This window comes from Trichechus manatus, unplaced genomic scaffold (genome assembly GCF_000243295.1).
Source record: "Trichechus manatus latirostris isolate Lorelei unplaced genomic scaffold, TriManLat1.0 scaffold00080, whole genome shotgun sequence".
NCBI lineage: Eukaryota > Metazoa > Chordata > Mammalia > Sirenia > Trichechidae > Trichechus > Trichechus manatus.
This window is the reverse complement of record NW_004444016.1, coordinates 2,982,824-3,005,937: the sequence shown is the minus strand read 5'-3', so window position 1 is coordinate 3,005,937 and position 23,114 is coordinate 2,982,824. Positions and strand designations below refer to the sequence as shown.

Genomic DNA, 23,114 nt, shown 5'->3' with positions numbered 1-23,114 from the left:
GTAGGGAGTTAGGATTTGAAGCCAGGTCTACAATTTCTTGTAGAGAAGAGGTCCCCAAAGTGTGGTCGCCAGACCAGCAGCAACAGCATCACTTGGAAACTTGTTAGAAGTGCACGTTTTCTGGCCCCACCCCAGACTTTCTGAATTAGAAATTCTGAGGATAGCAATCTCTCTGTGTGTTTAATTTTATTGTGGTGAAATATATATATAATAAAAAGTTGTTATGTTAACCATTTTAAGTGTACAGTTCAGTGGCGTTAATGTCTTTCACCTTGTTGTGTTATCAACACCATTATCAGCAGTCTTTTAACAGGCTTCGCAGGTGATTCTGATTCACCCTTAAGTTTGTGAATCATGGGACTAGAGTAACTTTCAGCTGTTGTAGCCAGGATGGAAGGAGCCCTGGTGGCAATGGTTAAGTGCTCGACAGCTAACCAAAAGGTTGGCAGTTCGAACCCACCCAGCAGCTCTGCAGGAGAAAGACCTGGTGTTCTGCTTCTGTAAAGATTACAACCAAGAAAACCCCATGAGGTAGTTCTACTCTGTCACATGGTGTTTCTGTGAGTTCAATTGAGTCGATGGCTACCCACCACCAACAATAGTCAGGATGGGTAGTTAGGAGGATTGTTCAGTACTTATTGAAACTAGATGATAAGATGGCTTTTCATTCATCCAATCCTGGGACTTTAAATATCATCTTTATGCTGGCGACACCCCTGTATAGCCTCAGCCCAGGGCTCCCCGCTGATCTCCAGACAACTCCAATTTAGTGTATCTGTCCCTCCAAGTACTGACTTCCCCACCCATGTTCATCTTTCCCATCTCAGTGAATGATGGGACAGTCTGCCAGTCCCTTGACCCAGCAATCTAGCAGCCATTCCTGGATGACATCCTTCTATTTACACTTCCCATTCAATCCATCAGAAAGCCCTATTTCCTAGTGACTGTTTCTAAAGTATATCTGGTATCTCTCTGCTTCTTTCTCTTTCTATTGCTGTCATCTTAGCATTTCTTCCTGGGACTACTGACATGGCCTCCAAAATTGTCTGTTCATTTCAAGTCCACATAAAGCCAGAGTAGATGTTTCATAAAGCAGATCATGTCAGTCCCCTACTTAGAAATCTTTTAATGGTTTCCCACTGCCTTTAAAATAGAATAAAAAAGAAAAATACAAATTCCTTACGGTGACCTACAAGGCCCTGCCCTGCGCGCCCCCCGCTGCAGCATCATGTCAGCCACTCTCATCCGTGGTGCTCCACATGCCTTCACTGCCGTGAGCAGGCCACGCCCTTCACCTTGCTGGCCCTTGGCATGGAATATCTTCTTCTGACTCTGCCTGCCTGGTTCCTTCTCATACCATGGTATCTGAAGTATATTCCTTTTCCATCTTGTTTCGTCTCCCAGCCTCTTGTTTCCTGTATAACACTTATCACCATTTGAAAGGGTCTCTTTATTTGTATGTGGCTTGTTATTTTTCTGTCTCCCCAATAGAGTAAGGTCCATGAGGGCAGGGACTATAACTGTCTTGCTTTCTCCACTTTTCCACCCTGATTTGTGGCACCCAGGAGTCTAACTAGTGGCTTATGGGAGGTTTTTGTCCCCCACTGGTATTTGTAAAAAAAATTAGCTGTTGATGCTAATGGGCACAGGGTTCTTTCTGGGATGATGGAATATTCTGGAATTGATAGAGGTTGCACAGCATAGCAAATATACTAAAAACCATTGAATTATATACTTTAAAATGGTAAATTATATATGAATTATATCTCAATTAAAAAAAATTGGCTGTTCAGATGACTAATAGTTCCAAAGCTAGCCCTATTCTTCTTATTGGATCTGGTCATTTTATCATCATAATAGGGACTGTGATACCTTTACAAGGTCCTTGGTCGAGCCATTCTTCCTGAAATCCTTCAGCTTTGTAGTGGTGTTTTTCAAATCTCTTGCTACATGATGATGCCTCTCAGTTGGATAAAGGCATGTTACCCAGCCCCCAACACCTGTACCCCTCTCTGAATTGAGGCCTGTCCTAGGACTTGCTTATTTAGAGGATCAGGCACTTTGGGAGGATTTTATCTATCATGTGAATGGCAATCCCCATGTCTGGCTTAGAGGTCTCCATTTCTGAGCCACATCTTTCTTCACAGACCTGTGAGCTACGTGGCTCTAAGAGGGTGGTCAGGTGGTGTCAGATAAACCGAGAGCAAAGGTCTGTTGTCCAGGAGGGGGGCATTCATACCAGCAGTGGACTCAGGCCCTGACTTCTAGCCTGCCCTCTGCTCTGCCCCTCTGCTCTCCACCCACACTGCCATGCTCAGCCTCTCTCTTCTCCTACTCATCATTTTCATGATCACTGAGTTCTTTGCTGTCACAGTGGTTGGTTTCACTGACTTCCTGCTTGTACTCCTAGGTCCTTTGAGACAGTCCCTCTCTTTTAAGTACTTCTAGTAATTCTTTTGCTATATATGGTTTAGATTCAGTTTCAGTTATTTCAACAGGTTCAGGTATAAAAATCACAACAGCATTTTACGCTTGGTTAACTTGACATTCATGAGGGCTGTATTTTATCTCAAAGTGTTTTTAGAAACCAGAATTATAATCAGGTGAATAATGAGCAGTCATTCTCTTCCAAAACAGCAGCTAATACAGCTAACAAACTGCTCCTTGTCCGTGTCCTGCCTTAAACTCAGAGGTATCCCTCAGACACCTTGGTGGAGCCATGGAGTCACATTCAGGCTGTCATCTGCCACTTATAAGCTCTTTGGCCTTAATCAAGTTACTTAACCTCTCTGAACCTTGGTTTCTTGATCAATGAAATTGTATACCTTCTACAGTATCATTAATAAAAGTTGAAAAAGAAATTTACATAAAGCCTATAAGGTTGCTATGAGCCAGAATTGACTGGATGGCATTGGGTTTGGTTTTGGTTTTGTTTTTTTGGTTACCCAGCACTGTGCTTGCTACACAGTAAGTATTCAGTATATGTCATCCCCTTTTCTTCTGGCCTTCCCCGGATTACCCCACCCCAACAGTAGAAGACAGAATGAACACAACATCATCTTTTCAAGACACAGCATGGACAATTCTATAGTTAATTAGTTGTTTCTGCATTATTAGATTCAGGAAAAGTAAATTATATACATAGTTGCCTATACAGTTTAATTATAACTATGGTTTTAAAACAATGTGGTAAATTAAAAAAGGAAAGAAATGAAGCCAACTATGGCTGTTTATTTCTTCAACTTTCCTTGGTTTTCCAAATTTTCTTGGATAAGATAATTTACTTTTGCAACAAAAAAGAAAATACTTTTTTGTAGGCATTCATTCAGCAAAAATTTACTGAAAACACATGCTACAATGCTAAAATATGAATGATAGTTATCTTACTGTGTTATAGGCTCTGTGGTAACACACGAGGAGAAGGAGGTCAGGGCAGGCTTCTTGAGGAAGATAAGAATTGAGTTAAATCATGAAAAATGAGAAGGACTTGGCCGGACAGAGGAAAGATGTTCTGAGTATCAGAGACATGTGTGCAAAGGCAGAGAGGTGAGAGCAGGGGCTGGGGTATCGGATGTGAGGACATGGCTGGAAGTGAGACTGAACAGGTAGGTAAGACCTTCCCAGTTTAAGGAGCTGGAGTTTAGGCTACAGCCATCGAGGGGGCTTTGGAGGGTTTGTAAGCAGAGCAGTCACAGATCCCCTTGGTGTTTCTGAGAGCTCCCTTGCGGTGCAGAGGGTTGACTGGTGGGTCCGTCCCTTGCCTCAAGGTACGTAGCGGTGCTTGCAGAGGTCCAGGTGATGTATGACAAGGATCTAACCCAAGACAGTGACAAAAATGAGATTAACAGTTACCAAGGGGGTGACATTAAAGGCCTCTTATATCCATGTTAAATAGTGAACACCCTATAGAAAAGTGGGTTAAGCAGGTGAATGGAAATTTCCTTAAAACGTAACAAAACTACAGTCCATGTGTATTCAGATTATTTAACTTTACTAATAAGTAAACATGAAGTAATTTTTTTTTTTTGTATACTCCATGCAAAATCCTTTGAAAAAATTACAATAACTAGTATTGGTGAGGGGACATTCATTGGTGGTTCAGTGGTAGAATTCTTGCCTTCCATGAGGGAGACCCTCATTAATACCACAGACAAGTAAAATTTTGCTGAAGATCATTCAAAAGCAGCTGCAACAGTACATCAACAGGGAACTGCCAGAAATTCAAGCCGGATTCAGAAGAGGATGTGGAACCAGGGATATCATTGCTGATGTCAGATGGATCCTGGCTGATAGCAGAGAATACCAGAAAGATGTTTACCTGTATTTTATTGACTGTGCAAAGGCATTCGACTGTGTGGATCATAACAAATTATGGATAACATTGAGGAGAGTAGGAATCCCAGAACACTTAATTGTGTTCATGAGGAACCTGTACATAGCTCAAGAGGCAGTTGTTTGAACAGAACAAGGGAATACTGCGGGGTTTAAAGTCAGGAAAGGCATGTGTCAGGGTTATATCCTTTCACCATACTTATTTAATCTATATACTGAGCAGATAATCTGAGAATTCAATCTATATGCTGAACAAATAATCCGAGAAGCTGGACTATATGAAGAAGAACGGGGCATCAGGATTGGTGGAAGACTCATTAACAACCTGCATTATGCAGATGACACAAAGTGAGAGCGAAGAGGACTTGAAGCACTTACTGATGAAGATCAAAGACTACAGCCTTCAGTATGGGTTACACCTCAACTTAAAGAAAACAAAAATCCTTACAACTAGACCAATAAGCAACATCATGATAAACAGAGAAAAGATAGAAATTGTGAAGGATTTCATTTTACTTGGATCTACAATCAACACACATGGAAGCAGCAGTTAAGAAATCAAAAGATGCATTGCATTGGGCAAATCTGCTGCAAAAGACCTCTTTAAAGTGTTGAAAAGCAAAGATGTCACCTTGAAAACTAAGGTGCGTCTGACCCAAGCCATGGTATTTTCAGTTGCCTCAAATGCATGTGAAAGCTGGACAATGAATGAGGTAGACTGAAGAAGAATTGATGCCTTTGAATTATGGTGTTGGTGAAGAATATTGACTATATCATGGACTGCCAAAAGAACGAACAAATCCATCTTGGAAGAAATACAGCCAGAATGTTCCTTAGAAGCGAGGATGGCAAGACTTCATCTCACATACTGTGGATATGTTATCAGGAGAGCTCAGTCCCTGGAGAAGGGCAGCATGCTTGGTAAAGTAGAGGGTCATCGATAAAGAGGAAGACCCTCAATGAGATGGATTGACACAGTGGCTGCCACAGTCGGCTCAAGCATAACAATGTTTGTGAGGATGGCACAGGACCAGGCAGTGTTTTGTTCTGTTATACCTAGGGTTGCTATGAGTCAGAACTGACTTGACGGCACCTAGGAACAACAACATGAGGGGGACCTGGTTTCAGTCTCAGCCAATGCACCTCATGCACAGCTACCACCCTTCTGTCAGCAGAGGCTTATGGGTTGCTATGATGCTGAACAGGTTTCAGTAGAGATTCCAGACTATGGACTAGGAAGAAGGGCCTGGAGATCTACTTCTGCAAATCAGTCACTGAAAATTTATAGATTCCAGTGGTCCAATCTGCAACCAATCATACGGATGGCGCGGGACTGGACAGTGTTTAGTTCCATTGTGTATGGGGTCACCATGAGTCAAGGACCTACTAAGTGGGAGCTAACAGCGAGGTTTGGAGAAATAGGCATTTTGGAAATAAATTGACAAAACCTCTCTGGTTAGCAGTTTGGTAGTATTTTTAAATTCAGTAAAATTTACCCCTTTTTAAAGTATAATCATCACTATGGTCAAAATAGAGAACATTGCCATCACTCCAAACATTCCCTTGTGTCCCTTTGTAGTCATTTCCCTCCCCTCACCCCAGCCCTAAGCAACTGCTGATGTGTTCTCCATTCCTGTAGTTTGCCTTTCACGGAATGCCGTTTATCAGTGGAATCAGACAGTATGTAGCCTTTTGTGTCTGGCTTCTTTCATTTAGCATAATGCTTTAGAGATTCTTGCATGTTATTTCATATGTCAGTAGTTTATTCCTTTTTATTGTTGAATAATATTCCACTTCTATGAATGTACCACAATTTGTTTTATCTACTTGCCAGTTGATGGACATTTGGGTTGTTTCCAGTTTCCGGCTGTTGTGAGTAAAACTGCTATAAACATTAGTGTACAGGTTTTTGTGTGAACCTAAGTTTTCATTTCTTTTGGGTAAATACCTAGGACTGGGATTGTCATGTTATATGGTAGGTGTGCATTTAACTTTAAAAGCAGCTGCCAAACTGCTTTTCAAAGTGGCCACCCCGTCTTGCATTCCTGCCAGCAATTTATGAGATTTCTCGTTATTTCATATCCTTGCCCAAATTTGTCATGCGTCCTAATTTTAGCTGTTATAGTAGATGTGCAGTGGCATCTCATTGTGGCTTTGATTTGCATTTCCCTAATGACTGATGACATTGAGTGTCTTTTCATGTGTATATTTGCCTTCTGTATATCTTCTTTAATGAAGTGTTCAAATCTTTTGCCTGTTTTTTCATTGGGTTATCTGTCTTCTTATTGAGTTGTGAGAGTTGTTTATATAGTCTAGATTCAAGTCCTTTAGCAAATAATGTGTTTTACAAATATTTATTTTCTCCAAGTTCGTCACTTGTCTTTTCATTTTCTTAACAGTTTCTTTTAAAGAGCAGAGTTTTGTAGTTTTAGCTTTTATAGTTAGGTTATGATTCATTTTGAGTTAAATTTTATGTATGGTGGGAGGTAAAAATAAAGATTCTTAAAAATTTTTTTTCTTCTTCTTTGTGTATGGATGTCCAGTTTATACTTTGTTGGAAAGCTAGTCCTTTCCTTGCTAAATTACCAGACACCTTTGCTGAAAATCAGTTGGCCATATATGCGTGGGTCTGTTTTGGAAATATATTCTGTTCCTTTGATCTGGATGTCTGTCTTTATGCAGATACCACACTATCTTGATTACTGTAGTTTTCAAGTAAGTCTTGAACCAGTGTGAGTTCTCCAGCTTTATTCTTCATTTTAAAAATTGTTTTGGCTATTACAGGTCTTTTGTATTTCTGTATAAATTTTAGAATCTGCTTGTCAGTTTCTACAGAAAGCCTATTAGGAGTTTGATTGGGATTTCATTGTATCTCTAAATCTTAAAAATATTGAATCTTCTGATCCACAAACATGGTATATATCTTTGTTTATTTAGGTCTTTAATTCCAGCAATGTTTTGTAGTTTTCAGTATACAAGGCTTGCACATATTTGATTAAATGGATCCCTAGTTTTGTTTTTTTTTTCACATAATTATATGTAGTATTATTTGTTTAACTTCAGTTCCCAAATGTGCTTTGCTAGTATATAGAAACACAAGTGATTTTTGTATATTGACCTTGTATTACCCTGCAACTTGCTAAATTTCATCTTTTTCTAGTAGCTTTTTTGTACGTTACTTGGGGCTATTAAAATTTATAACAATAACATTTACCGAGTACTTCTTATGTGCTAGGCATTACTCTGAGAGCCCTACATAGATTTTATTTTTTTTGAACTTTTTTTGTGGTTTGGGTGAAAGTTGACAGAGCAAATTAAGTTTCCCATTCAACAATTTATACACATTTTGTTTCATGACATTAGTCGCAATCCCATCAATGTGACAGCACTCTACCCCTTCTCCCTGTGTCCTCCGTTTCCATTCACCCATCTTTCCTGTCTTCTGAACTTTGTTTTTGGGCAAATGCTGCCCTTTTGGTCTCGCATGGTTGATTGTTCTGAGGAGCACATTCCTCGTGGGTGTTACTGTTCACTGTATAGGCCTGTCTATTGTTTGGCTGAAAGGTAATCTCTGGGAGTGGGTTTAGTTCCAGGTTTGAAGGGTGTCTAAGGGCCATAGTCTCAGGGGTTCCACCAGTCTCATCGTACCAGTAAGTCTGGTCTTTTTATGAATTTGAATTTTATTCTCCATTTTTCTCCCACTTTGCCCAGGACCTTCTGTTGTGATCCTGATGAGAGTGGTCAGTAGTGGTAGCTGGGCATCATCTAGTTCTTCTGGTCTCAGACTAGTGAAGGCTGTGGTTCGTGTGGTCCATTAGTCCTTTGGACTAATTGTTTCCTTGAGTCTTTTCATTTTCTTCACTCTTCTTTGCTTCGGATGGGAAAAGGCCAATAGTTGTATCTTAGATGGCTGCTTGTAAGCTTTTAAGACCTTAGTCGCTCCTCACCGAAGTAAGATGTAGAACATTGCCTTTCTGGACTGTCTTATGCTGATTGACCTATATGTTCCCCAAGACTATGGTCCTAAGCCCTCAAGCCCAGTGACTCTGTCCCTCAAGGTTTTTGGTTATGGCTAAGGAGTTTTCATAACTTTGTCCCCTGTGTGCTTTCCTACATACGTGGATATCTTGTAGCACATGCATATACATGTGTAGAAACATCCTCTGCCAAACCTACATATGCTCGTGGGTGTACTCCCATATGCCATCCCATGCCGGTTCAGCTTACATATCTACCTGTGTATCCGCTCCTAAATTATTGTTTGTTATTACTGTTATTGTGGGATTGTATATGTAATAGCATTTATCGTTGTTGCATTTTACTCTTGCGTACATTCCAGTGTCTTCCTTTCTTTGGTCATGTTGTGCTGACATCCCCCTTATTGTGTATTGCCTTTCCCTTCACCCAAGTTAATATGTGTCTACTATCTAGTTAATGATTTTCCCTCCCTCTCCGTCTCATCCCTGGTAACCATCAAAGAATGTTTCTTTCTGTGGGTAAACTTTTTCTTGACTTTTTATAATAGTAGTCTCATAGAATATTTGTCCTTTTGTGATTGACTTACTTCACTCAGCATAATGTCCTCCAGGTTCATCCATGAGTTGAGACGTTTTACGGATTCATTGTTATTCTTTAACATTGCATAGTATTCCATTGTGTGTATGTACCATAGTTTGTTTATACATTCATCCATTGATGGGCACTTAGGTTGTTTCCATCTTTTTACTATTGTGAATAATACTGCAGTAAACTTGGGTTTGCATATATCTATTCATGTCACAACTCTTATTTCTCTGGGGTATACACCCGGTGGTGGGATTGCTGAATCATATGATATCTCCATTTCTAACTTTTTTTTTCTTTTTCTTGTGCTTTAAGTGAAAGTTTACATTTGAAGTCTATTTCTAACTTTTTAAGGAAGCGCCGTACCATTTTCCACAGTGGTTGTACCATTTTATAATCCTACCAGCAGTGTGATAGTTCTAATATCCCCACACACTTGCCAGCATTTGTTGTTCTGTTTTTTTGATCATTGGCATTATTGCTGGGGTGAGATGATATCTCATTGTTGTTTTGATTTGCGTCTCTCTAATGGCTAATGGGAAACCCTGGTGGCATAGTGGTTAAGAGCTACAGCTGCTAACCAAAAAAGGTCGGCAGTTCGAATCTGCCAGGCGCCCCTTGGAAACTCGATGGGGTAGTTCTACTCTGACCTGTAGGGTTGCTATGAGTCAGAATTGACGGCAATGGGCTTGTTTTTTTTAGTAATGGCTAATACCACCACTTGTCTGCCAGTTTGTTGTGCTGTGGTGGCTTGTAGCTGTGATGCTGGAAGTTATGCTGCTGGTATTTGAAAAGCCAGTAGGGTCACCCATGGTGGACAGGTTTCAGCAGAGCTTTCAGACTAAGACAGACTAGGAAAAAGGGCCTGGCAGTCTACTTCTGAAAAAATTGGCCAGTGAAAACCTTATGAATAGCAGTTAAACATTGTCTGATATAGTGCCAGAAGATGAGCCCCTCAGGTTGGAAGCACTCAAAATAAGACTGGGGAAGAGCTGCCTCCTCAAAGTAGAGTCGACCTTAATGATGTGGATGGAGTCAGGTTTTGGGAACCTTCATGTGCTGATGTGGAATCACTCAAAATGAGAAGAAACAGCTGCAAACATCCATTAATAATCAGAATATGGAATGTACAAAGTATGAACCTAGGAAAATTGGAAATTGCCAAAAATGAAATGGAACGCATAAACCTTGATATCCTAGGCATTAGTGAGCTGAAATGAACTGGTATTGGCCATTTTGAATCTGACAACCATATGGTCTGCTATGCTGGGAGTGACAAATTGAAGAGGAATGGCATTGCGTTCATTGTCAACAAGAACATTTCAAAATCTATCCTGAAGTACAACGCCATCAGTGATAGGATAATATCCAAACATCTACAAGGAAGACCAGTTAAAAGGACTATTATTCAAATTTATACACCAACCATAAATGCCAAAGATGAAGAAATTGAAGATTCTTCCGACTTCTGCAGTCTGAAATTGATCAAACATGCAGTCAAGATGCATTGATAATTACTGGTGATTGCATTGTGAAAGTCAGAAACAAAGAAGGATTGGTAGTTGGAAAATACAGCCTTTGTGATAGAAATGACACCAGAGATCACATGATAGAATTTTACAAGACCAATGACTTCTTCATTGCAAATACCTTTTTTCACCAACATAAACGGTGACTATACACATGGACCTCGCCAGATGGGATACACAGGAATCAAATCAGTTACATACGCAGGAATCAAATCAGTTACATTTGTGGAAAGAGATGATGGAGAGGCCCAATGTCATCAGTCAGAACAAGGCCAGGGGCCGACTGTAGAACAGACCATCAATTGCTCATATGCAAGTTCAAGTTGAAGCTGAAGAAAATTAAAACAAGTCCAGGAGAACCAAAATACGACCTTGAGTATATTCCAGCTGATTTTAGAGACCATCTCAAGAACAGATGTGACGCATGGAAACTTATGACTGAAGACCAGACGAGTTGTGAAATGACATCAAGGACATCATACATGAAGAAAACAAAGGGTCATTAACAAGACAGGAAAGAAAAAAAAGACCAAAGTGGATGTCAGAAGAGACTCTGAAACTTGCTCTTGAACATAGAGTAGCTAAACCAAATGGAAGAAATGATGAAGTAAAAGAACTGAACAGAAAATTTCAAAGGGTGGCTCGAGAAGACAAAGTAAAAGTATTATAATGAAATGTGCAAAGACCTGGAGTTAGAAAACCAAAAGAGAAGGCCATGCTTGGCATTTCTCAAGCTGAAACAACTGAAGGAAAAATTCAAACCTTGCACTGCAATTTTGAAGATTCTATGGGCAAAATATTGAATGACACAGGAAGCATCAAAAGAAGATAGAAGGAATTCAGGGTCACTGTACCAAAAAGAATTGGTCGACATCCAACCATTTCATGAGGTGGCATATGATCAGAAACCAATGGTACTGAAGGAAGAAGTCCAAGCTGCACGGATGGCATTGGCAAAAAACAAAGCTCCAGGAATTGACAGAATATCAGTTGAGATGTTTCACCAAAACGGATGCAGCGCTCAAGATGCTCACTCGTCTATGCCAAGAAATTTGGAAGACGGCTACCTGGCTGACCAGCTGGAAGAGATCCATATTTGTACCCATTCCAAAGAAAAGAGATCCAACAGAATGCGGAAATTATCAAACAATATCATTAATATCACAGGCAAGTAAAACTTTGCTGAAGATCATTCAAAAGTGATTGCAGCAGTACATCAACGGGGAACTGAAGCCAGATTCAGAAGAGTATGTGGAACAAGGGATATCACTGCTGATGTCAGATGGATCTTGGCTGAAAGCAGAGAATACCAGAAAGATATTTACCTGTGTTTTATTGACTATTCAGAGGCATTCGACTGGGTGAATCATAACAAATTATGGATAACATTACAAAGAATTGGAATTCAGAACACTTAATTGTGCTCATGGGAAACCTATACATAGACCAAGAGGCAGTCATTCGAACAGAACAAAGGGATACTGCGTGTTTTAAAATCAGGAAAGGTGTGTGTCAGAGTTGTATCTTTTACCATACTTAATTCAGTCTGTATGCTGAGCAAATAATCTGAGAAGCTGGACTATCTGAAGAACATGGCATCAGGATTGGAGAAAACTCGTTAACAACCTGCGATATGCAGATGACACAACCTTGCTTGCTGAAAGCGAAGAGGACTTGAAGCACTTACTGATGAAGATCAAAGACTACAGCTTTCAGTATGGATTGCACCTCGACATAGAGAAAACAAAAACCCTCACAACTGGACCAATAGGCAAGATCATGATAAACAGAGAAAATATCGAAGTTGTCAAGGATTTAATTTTACTTGGATCCACAGTCAACATCCCTAGCAGCAGCAGTCAAGAAATCCAGTGACATCTTGCATTGGGCAAATCTGCTGCGAAAGACCTCTTTAAAATGTTCAAGAAGCAAAGATGTTACTTTGAGAACTAAGATGAGACTGATGAAAGCCATGGTATTTTCAGTCGCCTCATATGCATGTGAAAGGTGGACAATGAATAAGGAAGACCGAACAAGAGTTGATGTATTTGAATTATGGCGTTGGCAAAGAATATTGAATATACCATGGACTGCCAGGATAAGGAACAAATCTGTCTTGGAAGAAATACAGCCAGAATGCTCCTTAGAAGCAAGGATGGTGAGACTTCATGTCATGTACTTTGGATATGTTATCGGGAGGAACCAGTCCCTGGAGAAGGACATCATACTTGGTAAAGTAGAGGATCAGTGAAAAAGAGGAAAACCCTCTACGAGATGGATTGACACAGTGGCTGCAACAATGAGCTCAAACATAGCAACGATTGTGAGGATGGCGCAGGACCGGGCAGTGTTTCATTCTGTTGTACACAGGGTCGCTATGACTCGGAATTGACTTGACAGCACCTAACAACAACGGCTTATGATCAAGAGCATCGCTTCATTTATTTGTTACCCTGAATGTCTTCTTTGGTGAAGTGTCTGTTCATGTCATTTGCCCATTTTTTAATTGGTTTGTTTGTCTTTTGTTGTTTAGCTGTTGAAGTTTTCTATAAATTTTAGAGATTAGTCCCGTGTGTGATATGTCATTGCCAAATTTTTTCCCCAGTGTGTAGGTTCTCTTTTTACTCCTTTGGAGAAGTCTTTTTATGTGCTACATATGTGTTTAATTTTTAGGAGGTCCCAGTTGTCTAGTGTGTCTTCCGCTTTTTGTACAGTTTTAGTTATATTTGATAGTCTGTTTATGCTATAAATTAGGGTCCCTAGGTTTGCCCCTATTCTTTCTTCCATGATCTTTATAGTTTTAGATCTTATAATTAGGTCTTTGGTCATTCTTGAGTGAGTTTTTGTATATGGTGTGAGGTATAGATCCTGTTTCATTTTTCTGCAAGTGGATATCCCATTTAGCCAGCACCATTTGTTAAACAGACTCTCTTCCCCATTTGTTAAAGATCAGCTGTCCATAGGTGGATGGATTTACTTCTTGGTTCTCAATTCTGTTCCATTGTTCTACGTGTCTGTTGTTATACCAGTATCAGGCTGTTTTGACTACTGTAGCTGTGTAGTAGGTTTTTAGATCAGGAAATGTGAAGCCTCCTACTTGGTTCTCCTTCCGTAGTGCTTTGCTTATCTGAGGTCTCTTTCTGTTCCATATAAAATTGGTGATTAGTTTTTCCATCTTTTTAAAGAATGTTGATGGAATCTGGATTGGGATTGTATTATATCTATAGATCACTTTGGGTAGTATTGGCATTTTCACGATGTTAAGTCTTCCTATCCATGAGCATGGTATGTTCTTCCATTTATGTAAGTCTCTTGGTTTCTCGAAGTAGTGTTTTGTAGTTTTCTTTGTATAAGTCTTTTACATCCCTGGTTCGGTTTATTCCTAAGTATTTTATCTTTTGGGAGGCTACTGTAAATGGTATTGTTTTCCTGATTTCCTTTTCTGACTTCTCTTTGTTAGTGTAGAGGAATCCAACTCATTTTTGTATGTTGATCTTGTACCCTACCACTTTGCTGAATCCTTCTATTCCAGTAGCTTTCTTGTAGAATCTCTGGGATTTTCTATATATAGGATCATATCATCTGCAAATAGGGACAATTTTATTTCTTCCTTACCAACTGGGATGCCTTGTATTTCCCTTTTTTGCCTTTTTTCTCTGACTAGGACAACCAATACAATATTGAATAAGAACGGTGATAAAGGGCATCCTTGTCTGGTTCCCATTCTCAAGGGGAATGCTTTCAGTCTCTCTTTTGAAAATAATGTTGGCTATTGGTTTTGCATGTATGCCCTTAACTATGTTGAGGTATTTCCCTTCTATTCCTGTTTTGCTGAAAGTTTTTTATTAGCAATGAACGTTGGATTTTATCAGATGCTTTTTATGCATCAATTGTTATGATCATGTGGTTCTTTTTCTTTGTTTTATTTATGTGGTGGATTACATTCATTGATTTTCTAATGTTGAAACATCCTTGCATACCTGGTATGAATTTCAGTTGGTCATGATGTATTTTTTTTTTTTTTTTTGATATGGTGTTGGATTCTATTGTCTTGGATTTTGTTGAGTTTTTTGCATCTCTGTTCATGAGGGTTATTGGTCTGTAATTTTCTGTTTTTGTGATGGCTTTGCCTGGCTTTAGGATCCGGGTTATACTTGCTTCATAGAATGAATTCAGTTATATTCCATCCTTTCTATGTTCTGGAATAGTTTGAGTAGAATTCATGTCAGCTTTTTCCGAATGTTTGGTAAATTCTTCAATGAAGCTGTCTGGGCCAGAGTTTTTTTTTTGTTGGGAATTTTTTTTAATGACTCTTCAATTTCTTCTTTTGTTATGGTTCTGTTCAAATTTTCTACCTCAATTTGTGTTAGTTTATGTAGGTAGTGTGTTTCTAGAAATTTGTCCATTTCTTCTAGGTTTTCAAATTTGTTGGCGTACAGTTCTTCATAGTATTCTGTTATGATCTGTTTTATTTCAGTTGGTTCGGTTGTAACATCACCTGTCTCATTTCTTATTTGTGTTATTTGCATCTTCTCCTTCTTTGCCTTTGTCAGTTTGGCCAGTGCTTTGTTGATTTTATTAATCCTTTCAAAGAACCAACTTCTAGTCTTATTGATTCTTTCTAATTGCTTTTCTGTTTTCTGTTTCATTTATTTCTGCTCTAATCTTTATTATTTCCTCTCTGCTTGTGACCGTGGACTTTTTTGCTGCTATTTTTCTATTTTTTAAAGTTGTTGGGTTAAGGTGTTTATTTTGGCTCTTTCTTCCTTTTTGATGTGTGTGTTTATTGCTATAAATTGACCTCTGAGCACTGCTTTTGCTGTGTCCCAAAGGTTTTGGTACATTGTGTTTTCATTCTTGTTTGATTCTAGAAGTTTTTTATTTCTTCTGTTACTCAGTGGTGTTTAAGCAAGGTGTTATTCAGTTTCCATGTATTTGATTTGTTTCCTTGTTCTTCCTGTTACTGATTTCTAATGTTATAGTGTTGTCACCCAAAAACATACTTTGTGTTATTTTGATGTTTTTTAATTTATTGAGGTATGCTTTGTGACCTAACATGTGGTCTGTTCTGGAGAATGATCCATGTGCTCTAGAAAAGAATGTGTACTGTGCTGTTGTTGGGTGGAGTGTTTTCTATGTCTGTGAGATCGAGTTGGTTGATTGTCTTTCTGGTTGTTCTGACCTTCATCCAAAGCGGTGTGTTAAAGTCTCCTACTATTATTGTGGAGTTTTCTATTTCTCTTTTCAATTCTGTGAAATTTGTTTTATGTATTTTGGAGCTCTTTTATTGAGTGTGTAGATATTTGTTATGGTTATGTCCTCTTGTATCTACCCTTTAATCATTATATAATTCTCTTCCTTGTTTGTTATGCTGGTTTTTGCCTTAAATTCTATTTTATCAATTTTATGGTTGCCGTTTGCTTGATATATTTTTTTCATCCTTTGATTTTTAGCTTATTTTTATCTTTGTGTCTGAGATTGATAGGTCATGTTTTCTTATCCATTCTGCCACTCTCTATCTCTTGACTGGTGCATTTAATCCATTTACATTCAGCGTAAGTATCGATAGGTATGAATTTACTGCTATCATCTTGTTGTACTTTTTTATTCGGTGTGGTGCTGACAGTTTCTTTGTTCCATATACTTTTCTGTGCCGAGTTCTTTTTGTTTATAGATTTTCTCTTCATTTCCTTCATTGCTGTTGATTTTGTGTTTACTGCATCTTTATGATTTTCTTCTTTTTTATTTTGGTGAGAAGATTTATTAATTTTCTTTGTGGTTACTGTGAAATTTATTCTTCCTAAGTTTAAAACAGTCTGTTAATATCACCTTGACTTCCTCTCTGTGTGAAAATTCCATAACTACACCATTTATTCCTTCTTTTTGTTTTGAAGTTGCCGTCATTTATAGATTGACGTCTCTAATTTCCTATTTTCAGTTTTATAGCTTATTTTTAGTTTTGAAAATTCTTTATCTGGGTTGGTTTCTAGATGATGTTGTCATCTGTCTTAATCTCAGTTTGTCGTCTGATGTTGGTTCTCTGTCTGAAGCACTTCCTTTAGTATTTCTAATAACATGATCTGGTTTTTATGAATTCCCTTAATTTCTCTTTATCTAGAAATGTCCTAATTTTGCCATCATATTTGAGGGACAATTTTGCTGGGTATATAATTCTTGGTTGTCAGTTATTTTCTTTCAGGGTTTATATATATCTTCCCATTGCCTTCTGACCTGCATGGTTTCTGCCGAGAAATCAGAGCTTAGTCTTATTGTATCCTTTGTAGGTAACATTTCATTTTTCCTCAGCTGCTCTCAGGATTCTTTCTTTGTCTTTGGTTTTGGAACTTTTGATTCTAATATGTCTTGGTGATTTTCTTTTGGGTCTATCTTATTTGTGGTTTGTTGAGCTTCTTAGATGGATATCCTCTCGCCTTTCATGATATTAGGGAAGTTTTCTGCAAATCTTTGAAAATTTTCTCTGTGCTTTTTTTTTTATCTCTTCCTGTTCTGGAATTCTGATCACATGTAAATTATTCCTCTTGATAGTGCCTCGCATAACTCTTAGGCTTTCTTCATTCTTTTTTCTGATTGTTCCTCTAACAGATTGATATCAAGGGATTTGTCTTCTATTTCGCTGATTCTGTCTTCCATTGCTTCAATTCTACTCCTTTGTCCCTCCAATGGGTTATCTATTTCTGAAATATTAGTGTTAATCTTCTGGGTTTCTAGTTGCTGTTTTTGTTTGGTTTCTTATTGTCTATTTATTTTGTCCTTTTGTTCTTGTATTGTTTTTCTGAATTCTTCTAGAGTTTTGTCTGTGTTTTCCTTGATCTCTTTCTTGATCTCTTGGAGGGCCCTATGTATAAGTCTTTTGAATTTCTTATCAGGTAGTTCCATTACCATTTCTTCCTCAGGGAGGTTTCCTGGTTCTTTATTTTGGTCACTTACTGGAGCCATATTGTCCTGTTTCTTTAGGTGATTTGATATTGTCTGTTGTTTCTGAGGCATTAAGGTGTTATATTTATTTATTAATTGTATGTTTGTTTGCTGCATTGGAAACCCTGGTGAGTTAGTGGTTAAAAGCTCAGCTGCTAACCAAAAGGTCAGCAGTTTGAATCCACCAGGTGCTCCTTTGGAAACCCTATAGGGCAGTTCTACTCTGTCCTGTAGGGTCACTATGAGTTGGAATTGACTTGATGGCAATGGGTATGGGTTACTGCATTCTAATTTTTTTGTTATGTTTTGACGTATAGGGCATGTGGGACAGGTGGGCTACTCTGGTCACTAGTCTGGCCGCAGTGGAGCACCTGCCACCTGTCTCCAGGTGGGTGGGGTAACATCTGAGTGTGTAAGTGTGGATCTCTGTTTGCTGGTCTTGTGGGGCAGCTGAGGGAGGATTGGGCAGGTGTTGGCCGCTGTCTGTCATTAGTCCAGTGGCACAGGAGCGGCACAGGAGTAGGCAGTGGCACTTGCCAAGTGGGTGGGATGGCAGGTGTGGCAGGTGTGGCTGGCTAGTGGGGGTGTAGTCACCGCCTCCTGCTGGATGAGGGGGTGAGTGGTGGGTGGGTACATGCAGTTGTGCTGCTGCACTCTCTCACACAATGAGGGGAGGGTGTGAGTGGTGGATGCTTGCCCTTTGCCTGTCGGGGGGGAGGGGGAGGGAGCAGCAAGCAGGTGTGCACAGGGTCACACTACTGCCACCTCTCGCTGGGTGGGGGGTGGGGAGGGGAGGGAGCGACGGGCAGGTGTGTGCATGGCCATGCTGCTGCTTCGCACTGGGCTGGGTAGGGCATGGGCCGCAGGTGGGCATGCATGTGCGCACACAGTAGCCACCCCTTGCTGGGTGGGTGGGGAAGGGGCGAGCAGTGGGCGGGTGTGTGTGCATTCTCACTGCTGCCTCTGCCTCTCGTTAAGTGGGAGAGAGGGAGAGGGAGCGGTGAGAGGGTGCCTGCATGGTCATGCTGCTGCTGCCTCTCACTGGAAAAGGGGAGAGAGCTAGGCTGGTTTGGTGGGTAGGAGGTTTGGGGTGAGCAGCCAGTTGTGCACCAGAGTGGCCTTCTGCCACTCAGTGTGGTCCTTGGCTGGGCTGCTGGGGGTGGTGGTCGGGATGTGTGGGTGGAGGGTGGCAGTTGGGGCTGGATTGGGGGCTAAAGCAAGGTGCCTGTACCTTGGTCCCCGGCAGTCAGAGCTGCAAGGATGGGGGGTTGTGGTGGGGAGAGGGTGAAGGGAGGGTGAGCATGCTCCTCAGGTGAGGGTGCCTGGGCTCTTCCTGTTGGCTGCAGCCGGCAATCAGGGCCTTATTTCACTCCAGGTGTGTCTACACAGTTACTCTGTGTCCCGCTGGGAGTTCCATGAAGTTGCCTTCTGTGCTTCTCAACTGTGATTGTTGCTGTCTTTGTCTCAAGATGGCCATGCTGTGCTGGGCTGGCTGGCAGGGCCCCTCTGCTTTGTCAGTTCTCATTTGCGTTTTCGAACAGTTTCTTCTTCAGTCAGTGTTCAGTTTAGTTCTTTATCCTTTCATTTGATGCTCAGGGTTCCAGGATATCCTCTGTATCTGTTTCACTTGGTTTCTCAGGTCTTTGCTATAGGGGGATGGCGTGGTATGTCTGAATAAGCTGCCATTTTGGCCAGAAGTCCCATAGATTTTATTTTATTTAATCATACCAACAACATTGTGAGGAAACTGAATTTCAGAAGATTAATGACTTGCCCAAGGTCCCACATCTCATAAGTGTCAAAACCACAGGAGAGAAAGGGGAACTTAAGGCCTAATTTTTCCCAGCTACCTCTTACTGAGGACTGGGTTCTGTAGAGAAGCAAAACCAGTAAAGCATATAAATATATATATATAAAGAGATTTATATCAAGGAAACGGCTCACGCAGTTGTAGAGGCTGGAACGTCCCAAGTCTGTGGATCAGGATAGAGGTTTCTCTCAATTTTACATAGCTGCAGGGGCTGGCGAACCCAAGATTGGCAGGTCAGAGAGCAGGGCTCCCACTCACAGGCTGTGAAGGTTGATGAACCCCGAGATCGACATTAACTGATAGCTCAAGTCCCAAGAACCGGAGGTCGGATGAACAAGAGACAGCCTGCAGGATCCAGAGTGAGCAAAAAGCCAGAACGTCTGCTTATATTTGGATACAGGCCACACAGCCAAGGAAACTCCCTGTCAACTGATTGGCTCCTCACAGCATACTCAATCATGGGAGTGATCACATATAAACACTGAGAATCATGGCCCAGCCAAGTTGACACACAATCTTAACCATCACAAGGACTTTTCTGTGTGCCAGGTGCGGCACTAAGACTTTTTCATGCATTTTCCCATTTTACCCCCAAGGGAGTTCCAGGAGGTAGGTACTATTATCATTTCTGTTTTACTATTAATGAACTTGGCAGCTTGCTAAGGAACAGACCAAAATGAAAAAGTGACAGTGCCTGTTTAAGAGAAGTAGAAATAATCATGGTGATGGTTCTCACCCCCTGAGAGTTGGGCAGAAATGTGGATATGTGGCCAGTGCAAGGCAGAAGAGCACAATGGTAGGCTCCGGGGACAGCCCTGAATTCATACCAGGCTCTGCCACGTGTATGACCCTTGACAAGTTACTGGACCTCTGCAAGCCTCAGTTTCACTATCTGTGCAGAATATTTGCCACAACAACCTTTTAAAAATGTAAATCGAGTTGTATCATTTTCATAAGTAAAAACCCTTTAATCAGAGATATTCTCCTGGTAGTTCACAGACTACTACTGGTCCATGATGAGAGAAATAAATAAATCGAGTATAAGTGATTACAAACTTCCATGACAATTTGACATTGATGCAACATCCAAGCACATGATTTGATTTTGTATCTTAAAAAAGTATTGATCCATGTTACAGTGGAAATAAACAAAAAACGAAGTAGTTCTTCACTGCCTGCTGCTAGTCTGTGAAATACTGCCCTAATGAATTCCCCTTGGACTTGGAATAAAATCACATCCCTTAGCCAAGGCCTGCGAGGCCCTATGGGATCTGACCCTACCCTCTTCTCTTCCTGCCCTCCCCCTTGTTCACTGTGCTCCAGCCACACTGGTGTTTTCCCTGTTTTTCAAACACTTAAGCATGCTCCTGCCTTAGCACATTTGTGTGTGTTCTTCCCTCTGTTTACCGTGTTCTTCCTCCAGATCTCTGTGTAGCAAGCCCTTCTGTGTCATTCAGACCCAGTCTCAGGTGTCCCGTCTTAGAAAGGCCCATCGGATACCTTGATCCTAGCTCCTTGTGCTGTGACTTCAGAGCCCTGTGCCACCTCAAGCTATTTTGCTTATCCATTTATTGTATGTCCCTTCCTACTGCAATGTAAACCCCACAAGAAGACCTCTTCTAGAGCTGTGCCTTACACAGAGGATACTCAACAAGTACTTGCTGAGTAAACAAATGAATCAGGAAGATACTACCTGGATGATAAATGCCTACAGTAGGTATTCCACCCTCTCTGTTTCTGCCTCCACATTTCAATGCATTCCTATACCAGGGGCTGCCTTTGTCCTGGCCCTTCAGTGCCTCTGCTCAGTGGGGTTATAACTTGCCATGGTCCTCAACCTTGCTAGGCTGGATTGTCCAGGCAGCTGGCTCACCACAGTTGGCCCAGAAATGGCAGAGTGACTTAGCTCTCATTAGGCCGTTTTGTGAACCTGAGGGCATTCTGTTTATAATGAGGCGCTAATCTGAGAAGATTGCCAGGGTTGGTCATTTACTTAGGGTCATTTGTCTGCTGGGGTAAGATCACTCAGGAGATGTATTTGTGGGTCAGAAGGCTATTAGGGGAGCACAGACCGGGGCCAGAGAGAGGCTAAGGCAGCAGCTGATGGACAGCAGTTCATCATAGGGCTGCCCTGAGGATCTTGGCTGTGAGGCCTTCAGTCAGAGCACCTTTTCCCTTGGGCAAGGCTGGCCAACACAGACCTGCTTATTTCAACAAGTATTCATTGAGACATGGTTCCTGTCCTTAAGGAGCTTACAGTTTAGTGGGGCAGATAGTTGTTAAACAAGTAATTCTGCAAATATATAGCTACAGTGGTGGTAATTGGTAGAAAGGACAGTTAAGAGTGTGATGAGTCAGGGAAGGGTGAGGAAGTGATGCCTTTAGAAGGAATAGGAGTTAGCTAGGCTGGAGCAAGGGTGTGTATGTGTGCATCTTATCTGTGTGTGTGTGTATGTGCTTGTCTGTGTGCTTGTGTGTCCGTGCATGTATGTCTGTGTGCACGTGTTTATGTCTTATGCTCGTATGTGTGTGTGTCTCTGTGTGTGCATGTGTATATCTGTGTGTCCATGTGTGAAGGAGAAGTAACAGAAAGTGTTCCAGTCAGAGGAAATAGCATGTATGAAGCTGCTGAGGCGGACTGTGGCCCTGTTGTTCCTTAGTGTCTTCTGCATACTGTCAAGTTTGGCAGAGTCATGGGCAGTATACTATAGTGGGTTCCTATCTTGCCTTTGTCTTCCCAGTTGGATGTTTTTCTATCTCTTGCATACTTGACTGTTCGTGCACTTACTTCATAGAGTTTTTGTGAGAATTAAATGATTCATGTAAACAGCTTTATTGCTTTTTCAAACCAGAAAAAAATAATCCCATAGCAATCATGGTGTCAACCCTCTTTTAGATAGATAAATAGACAGATAGATGGATGCTGTAGAGTTGACTCTGACCTGTGGTGACCCTATGTACAACAGAATGGAACATTGCTTGGTCCCGCATCATCCTCATGTTCATTGGCATGTTTGAGTCCATCGTTGAGTCTGTTGTCCCAATCCATCTCACTAAGGGTCTTCCTCACCCTCGCTGGCCCTCAACTTCACCATACATGATGTCCTCCTCTAGCAGTTGATCTCTCCTGATGACGTGTGTGAGGTGCAGAAAGAAAATTGGCCTTTGGTCCTGGTTCCTGAGAGCTGGACCGCACCTGAGGCTAAGGAGTAGGGGCTGGCCAGACCAAGAGGAACCACCTGGTGATCTGATGTTGACTAGCTTCAGGAGGCATGATGTAGTGTATCATGGCCATGTGTGGAGGCTGATAAGAGGCCTAAACATAGAGGCTCAGATGAGCTTCCTGGTTGGTGAGAACATCTGCTCTTGGGAGGGTTATGTGTCCCTGGGGACATGAACCTCTGTGTTGAGGACTCTCCTAGACCTCACCCTAAGCATCCTTTTCTTTGTCTCATTTTTGGTTGTAATAAATCTGTAGTTGTAAGTATGATATACTCACTCTGAGAGTCCTGTTTGAGTGAATTAATGAACCCACAGGGGCAGTGAGAGCCAGCAGGGGCTGGCATCTGCCCGTTTAGCAGTCTGAAGGACTGTGTCTGTCTAACTTATGAGTTATGATCTAGTGCCAGGTGGCTAAGGTCAGAGAAAGAGTGCCATGTGGATGGCTAGAAATGAAGATGGAGAAGTGGGAAAGGGAGAACTGGCTTCACCTCCACATTTTGGGACTGGCTGCATTCACAGTTGGTGACAAAGGTGGGATTTACCCACTTTGCCCCTTAGTGCAATGTGTCCAAAGAGAACGAGTTGTTCAGCATTCTCTTCTGATCCATAGGGTTTTCACTGGCTGATTTTTCTTTCCTTTTTTTTTTTTATTGTACTTCAGGTGAAGGCTTACAGAACAAATAGTTTCTCATGAAACAGTAGTACACATATTGTTTTATGAC

At 41.0% G+C, this 23,114-nt stretch overlaps 1 protein-coding gene across 1 annotated transcript in view; it reads left to right on the top strand.

The window, feature by feature from the left end:
• NT5M (5',3'-nucleotidase, mitochondrial) overlaps positions 1–23,114 on the top strand; it is a 45,651-nt gene that overhangs the window by 16,270 nt on the left and 6,267 nt on the right. The window lies entirely within an intron of this gene.